Below are 7,464 nucleotides of genomic sequence, written 5' to 3' on the forward strand. Positions count from 1 at the left end.
AGAGAGACCAACTTCACATTTTACCATTCGGGCTCATTTTAGCTGTAAGCAGTTATTTTTGTTCATTTAATTTTTATGCTTTTAAATACGGTAGCTTAGAACGTCAGTTGTGAAATGCGCCTTGCCATTGCCTTAGTTGCGGGCGGCTTTATTATTAAGCCTAGCATTTGCGTTAAACGCGGGAGGCTTGTTGCTTTCATTGCTTTTTTTCTCTTAATCCGTTACTTTTATTTTTGGGAGAGCTCAAATTTTTGGAAGTGTTCCGACCGACAGAAAAATCGAAACCATTAGTCCCCGTTCGTCGCGTAACTTATAAGAATCACTCCAATCAATGGCTTTAAACAAATCAACGCTTTATTTATTTCAAACTGTTCCTTTACTTAAGCTTTTCTCTTGCATTATCCTTTCCGTGGTATCTAAACCGTTTTCCAAATCTATTCTTATTTTCTATTCTTTAAGTTCCATTCTTTAATTATTATGTCCGAAGACTATAGCTCCTAGCTTAGGTCTGAGCTCTATTTCTTTTATTTCTAATGTCCAACTAGGACTTCTAGCTTCTTTGCTAGATCTCAACAATTTCCATTTAAGTTATGACCGACTACGGACTTCAAGCTTCTTTGCTTGCTAACAACATTTTATTTTCTTATGTCTATCTAAGGACTTCTCGCTTCTTCGCTAGCCCATAACCAACTGACTTTTCTCTTATGTCCAAGTTAGGATTCCTAACTTCTTGCTAGGTCTCAAACTTCAATTTCGATTTTCCACCCCCATATTCAAAGTTCAGTTTTGTTTTTACCAATTGCATTTATGGCCAGAGCATCGGCCTTTACCCTTATTATTCTATCCCCTCAATTTCTGTATTATTTTTCTTAATCTTAACATTGAAACAGTGCACGTGCATTTCATATAATACCCTGAATCTTTGAACAGTCCTATCCAAACTAACTAGTCTTTCTACTTTGTTTTTTAAGCGAACCGATCCCTTCGGTCAAAGATTCTATTTAAAGCAGTTATATTTATTTTTCTTATACAAAATATCCGACTAAAGCTATCTATTTTGTTTTGCAAGGAACAATAACAATCCAAAGTTTACAAAAAATATATAAAACACAAATTAATACAATCAAAAAACATGAATATTTCGCGCGCGCCTGAATTAGGCCTAATTCTTTAAAACAACACTCAGTTATTTTTGTTCATTTAATTTTTATGCTTTTAAATACGGTAGCTTAGAACGTCAGTTGTGAAATGCGCCTTGCCATTGCCTTAGTTGCGGGCGGCTTTATTATTAAGCCTAGCATTTGCGTTAAACGCGGGAGGCTTGTTGCTTTCATTGCTTTTTTTCTCTTAATCCGTTACTTTTATTTTTGGGAGAGCTCAAATTTTTGGAAGTGTTCCGACCGACGGAAAAATCGAAACCATAAGTCCACGTTCGTCTCGTAACTTATAAGAATCACTCCAATCAATGGCAAAGTCACTCAGTTTTTTGCTTTAGGCGAATCAACGCTTTATTTATTTCAAACTGTTCCTTTACTTCAGCTTTTCTCTTGCATTATCCTTTCCGTGGTATCTAAACCGTTTTCCAAATCTATTCTTATTTTCTATTCTTTCCTTATTATGTCCAAAGACTACCGTTTCAAATTTCCAAGTTCCATTCTTCGAGGGGGAAACCACTAGGAAAATTTTGTACACCTGATTTCAGATTTCAAATGACTTCAATTGAACTATAATAGACTTCATTTGACTTCAAAGACTTCACTAACTGTATTTGATTTCAAATGACTTCATTAAAATTTAAAAAGACTTCAAGTGATTTCAATACAATTTTTAAAGACTTCAAGTGTCTTCAATATAATTTTTAAAGACTTCAATATGACTTCAACATAATTTAAAGACTTCAATGTGACTTCAATTTAGTTTGTAAAGATTTCAAGTGACTTCAACATAATTTAAAGACTTCAAGTGACTTCAGTATAATATGTGAAGACTTCAAGTGACTTCAGTATAATATGTGAAGACTTCAAGTGACTTCAGTATAATATGTGAAGACTTCAAGTGACTTCAGTATAATATGTGAAGACTTCAAGTGACTTCAGTATAATATGTGAAGACTTCAAGTGACTTCAGTATAATATGTGAAGACTTCTAGTGACTTCAACATAAGTTAGTGACTTCAATAGAATTTATAGACTAGAGCCGATTTCTATTTTTTCTCAAGACTTCATTAAATTGCAATAATTGAAAAGTATCTATGTACTTTGCTATTAAGTACTAAGGTGCAGAGCAACCAAAAGCAAGTATCGATGCCGAATTATATGGCGCAGATACAAGCCCGAATAGTATTGGTCCATGTCTCACTCTAAAGAATTCTGCGGCGTTATACGCGGGAAAAATATTATCACGTGATCGGCCGCCATTTACGGAAAGAAGATTTTATATGGCATAGCTAACTCGATCACGTTCGTGAGCGCGTGGGCTGTGTTTTAAAGTGATTATCGTCTAATTCATACTCGGATTCATGGTTCAGAGAACTAGATGGCGCAATTTTTAAATAGGCAGCTTTTATGTCGTATTCTCTGACTTTTTATTATTTTCTTACACGTTTCGAAATTAAGGTTCCCAATTTAGTTAAATAATAGTTTATTAAGCCAATAGGTGATTATATTAAGTATTTGGTCTTGCTGAACTTGTTGAAAATAAGAAATCGTCATCACGACGCGATTTTTTACGTGACTTGACACGTGATTTATAGTAGAATGCGCGAGATGAAATTGGTTTTCAAACTATCCTACAACATGAAAACCAATTTCCTCACGCGCATTCTTTATCCATGATCTTATGATTCTGAGCGCGAGCGCCATTTCTCCAGACTAGATACGTCACTCGATAGCGACGATTTGTTATATTTTTCAATTAACTAATCCTTCTTTATATATTTACCTATAAAACTTCGTCACAAACAAAAATATATCGTTTACGAATATTCTTTGAAAACGGAATGATTAGCCGCCGACAATAAGTCCAAGAAGGCAAAAAATACTGGGGAAAGTGTCTGGCACGAGGGTAAGATTGCAATGCACCTCCAAAAACGGCCGAAAATTGAGTGCCCTCTGTAGAGGAGGCGTTACTGCAAAACGGACCAAGACTCTAGAAAATAATAGTTGTAGAAAAGGAAATTTCCAGCTACGATTTTCCAAAAAAAACCCGCAAACCTTAAACAATACTATCGTATTTTTTGACTAACACAAGGTGTGTAGCTTGACCGCAAACATTAGAAGTGAAGTGCGAAAGAACCTCAAAATTTCGCAAATTAAGCTTATTACTGGTGTATGTATTGTGCCAATCAGGTGGAATATCGCTCCATTCCAAACCTAGCGACCCTGTTGATGAGGAATTATTACTCCCATTCTTTGTGAATATTAATAATCGCCTTCAAAAATACTATTATCTATTATGATAATCAGGTTGTGGAAACTTTTCTGTTTTGGATTTTGTACTATACTCTGTAAATAATCTCTTTTTATCCGAGCTGAGCCTCCAAAAACACGTTGCGATACGGTGTCCTCCCATTGGATCGAATCCCATTCGACCGAATTCCCAATCGACCGATTTTATCTGAAATATGTTTTTAAATCCCGCCGTTTGTGCGGTTTCTGTCTATTGGGATTTTTTATTAGGAAAATTATTATAAGGCTATATAAGTTAATTTAGCGATAGGAACTTTCGTCTCACCGTGGCGCATTGGAAGAGTATCGGCCTACCGTGCGATAGTCCTTGCATCGATTCTCCCAAAGAAAAAGTAAACTACGTAATAATAGTTTCATGCAATTGATTATTAATTTCATTTGAACTTAATTGCAGTTACGTTAGACAATGTGGGAAACTATAAAGTAATAAAAAAATACTATTGCAATAATGGCCTTTGAGTATTTGAAATATTTTGCGTAAATTTTAGTAAAATTACGGTAACATTTTAGAGGGTTAAGGTTAAGGTGGGTTGGGTTAGGTTAGATTAGGTTAGGTTGGGTTGGGTTAGGGTTTGGTTATGTTTTGTTAGGTTGGGTTAGGTAGGGTAAGGATAGGTATGGTTAGGTTATGTTTTTTTAGGTTGGGTTAGGTTAGGGTCAGGTTAGGTTAGGTTAGGTTTGGTTTGGTTAGGTTAGGTTTGGTTAGTTAAGGTTAGGTTTGGTTGGGTTTGGTTAGGTTAGGTTTGGTTAGGTTTGGCTGGGTTTGATTAGGTTAGGTTAGGTTAGGTTTCATTAGATTAGGTTAGGTTAGGTTAGGTTTGGTTAGGTTTGGTTATGTTTGGTTATTTTAGGTTTGGTTAGGTTTGGATTGGAAGTTGTAGGATTTTCCATAATATTTTTATTTTCATTGAGGTCCTTGCATAATAAAGGCGGGCCTTTTCCAACAAATTTTTTTTATAAAGATTCTGGAGCAATTAACGCTGAATTTATTAAGTTCCTTGAACAATAAATATATGCCTTTTCCAAAATATTGATTGTTTTACTGGTCATTTCAGGTTGGCTTTGATTCGGCTCGGCTACAATAGAGGCATCCTTTTAAACTTGGGATGTGACCATCACAGTATCATTATTTATATGGGAAAGTGAATTGATAGACGCAAGCTTTAGGACAAGGGTATTTTCTTTAAACCAAAACAGGTACTTTTTAATTCGGCGTTAAATATATATCTTTAAATAGCAATGAAAATTTTAAGATAATAAACCCGCACGTTTGGGCTATATTCGGTCCAACGGGATTCGGTTCAATGGGACATTCGGTCTAATGGGATTCGGTCCAATGGGCCAGCAGCTTAGATACACCAAACCAGAAGTGGTATGAGACTAGAAGTGAAGGGCTCTAGCATTGGTAATAGATCCTGGCACTAGTGAACAAATTTGAGGATTTTATGCCGCTTCCCACGCTCTAAAACTAGAGAGAGAAAAATTGGTCGAGTTCCAAAAACATTTCCCACCCCCTTCCCCTCAACCCAAAGCCGCAGAACACGGACCCGGCTCCTTGAATCTAGTTCGGCCGTCTACCACCGCGAGCGTCTCACGTTTTGGAGGGAAAATTCTGAAACCGCCACTAGAGGGCCAACCGTTTGTGTTTTATCAAGTCTTTTCACTAATGCCGAGTGAAGAATTTGGTTAGCTCAATACTTCTAGTATCATACCACTTCTGACCAAACTCAGGTTCAATCGGTTGGTTTTTCAAACAAATAAGCGCACGCGCACGCGAGTGAGATTTCATCGGACCTCACCTCGAGATTCCAGAATGGAAATTTACCGCAACCCCAGGAGAGAGGAATTTTTTGGGAAACAACTGGGAGGCTCCGCTGGGTCAAGAGAGGCTACAATTTTAAACCCTTTTTAGTGACTTCACTCTAAAAACTTGTATGAGAAAAAAGACCTGGCTACCCTAGCAGGCAATGGAATAGATTTAGTTGTATTTTGATATTAAACTCTGGACTTTTACTTTAGTTGTTAAAACTCGGCCTTTCATCCTCGAACCAACTCTTGGTTTAGTGATTTTTAATCTATCTTAGAAACCTTGTTTTTCAGTCGGCAAGGTTTTAGTGCCTAATTATCTCTCCCACCTTCAAATGAACTATTTCTCCCCCACAGACCCAATTTTTAAGAAACGAAAAGAGAGAAAAAAATCATATGCAAGGAACTTCATGAGACTTGAATAGATTTGAAACGGAATTTCAATAGACTTCAAGATGTTTTTAACGGATTTCCTTGGACTTCAAGAGATTTTTCAAGAACTTCATATGACTTCAAGAGATTTCCAACGGACTTCATCAACTTCGAGAGATTTCAAGGGGACTTCGTATGACTTCAAGAGGACTTCGTATGACTTCAAGAGGACTTCGTATGACTTCAAGAGGACTTCGTATGACTTCAAGAGGACTTCGTATGACTTCAAGCGATTTCCAAGGGACTTCGCGTGACTTCTCTAGGGACTTCCGAGATATCAACCTAATTTTGCGATTTATAGAGACTTCAAAAATAATTTCTGGACTTCAATCGTGATTTCAAATATTTTGTACACCTGATTTCACAAGTGGTTTCCCCCTCGCCATTCTTTAATTATTATGTCCGAAGACTATAGCTCCTAGCCTAGGTCTGAGCTCCATTTCTATTATTTCTTATGTCCAACTAGGACTTCTAGCTTCTTTGCTAGATCTCAACAATTTCCATTTAAGTTATGACCGACTACGGACTTCTAGCTTCTTTGCTTGCTAACAACATTTTATTTTCTTATGTCTATCTAAGGACTTCTCGCTTCTTCGCTAGCCCATAACCAACTGACTTTTCTCTTATGTCCAAGTGAGGATTCCTAACTTCTTGCTAGGTCTCAAACTTCAATTTCTATTTTCCACCCCCATATTCAAAGTTCAGTTTAGTTTTTACCAATTGCATTTATGGCCAGAGCATCGGCCTTTACCCTTATTATTCTATCCCCTCATTTTCGATATTATTTTTCTTAATCTTAACATTGAAACAGTGCACGTGCATTTCATATAATACCCTGAATCTTTGAACAGTCCTATCCAAACTAACTAGTCTTTCTACTTTGTTTTTTAAGCGAACCGATCCCTTCGGTCAAAGATTCTATTTAAAGCAGTTATATTTATTTTTCTTATACAAAATATCCGACTAAACCTATCTATACTGTTTTGCAAGGAACAATAATAATCCAAAGTTTACAAAAAATATATAAAACACAAATTAATACAAACAAAAAACACGAATATTTCGCGCGCGCGTGAATTAGGCCTAATTCTATAAAAAACATTCTTACACATCAATTTAAACCTCATATACTTATTTTCAACAAGGCTATAGACAACATTAGGTTCCGTTTAGCGACGCTCAATCGTGTAGCGAATGTTCCTAGCATGAAAGCTATCTCCTCTGAAGTTGTTTTTTATATATGGAATAGTCCAATTTGTCTATTTGAAGGTCTCTCGTGCAGCGCATATGCCATCATGAATGAAATTTTCACTGGGCTGCAATGAGTCGTGTTGAAGACCCAGACATAATTAATGAGTTTCAGATATTATTATGTCATGGCCCAATTGACAACGTTTTCAAACCGCTTGTCCTCTTTTAAAAACGCGGGTTTTCTCTTAATGAACGACGGGTTTGTTTCAAAGCATTGCGCCACAAGACCTAACATATATATATGCATAAAGCGCCATGACATCAACAAGCATTATTTCGACAAAGATTCGATTCTCGATTATTTATTATCGCCATTTAAATCGAAGTTGCCAGATTTTGAATAAAGGCTAATTACTCGTGAAATACTCATCCGAATTGAATTTGGTGAGAACTTTTCTAATATGAATCGACCCCAAGGAATCCGAAAATCGCATTTATAACCGCGAGAATCCAATATTTAAAAAGTTGCTAATTCGGACACTTCCGGTTTCCGGTAAAAGTTTGCAAT

Source organism: Phalangium opilio, unplaced genomic scaffold (genome assembly GCF_054372755.1).
Source record: "Phalangium opilio isolate 3A_F unplaced genomic scaffold, DU_Popi_V2 ptg000046l_1, whole genome shotgun sequence".
Classification (NCBI taxonomy): Eukaryota; Metazoa; Arthropoda; class Arachnida; order Opiliones; family Phalangiidae; genus Phalangium; species Phalangium opilio.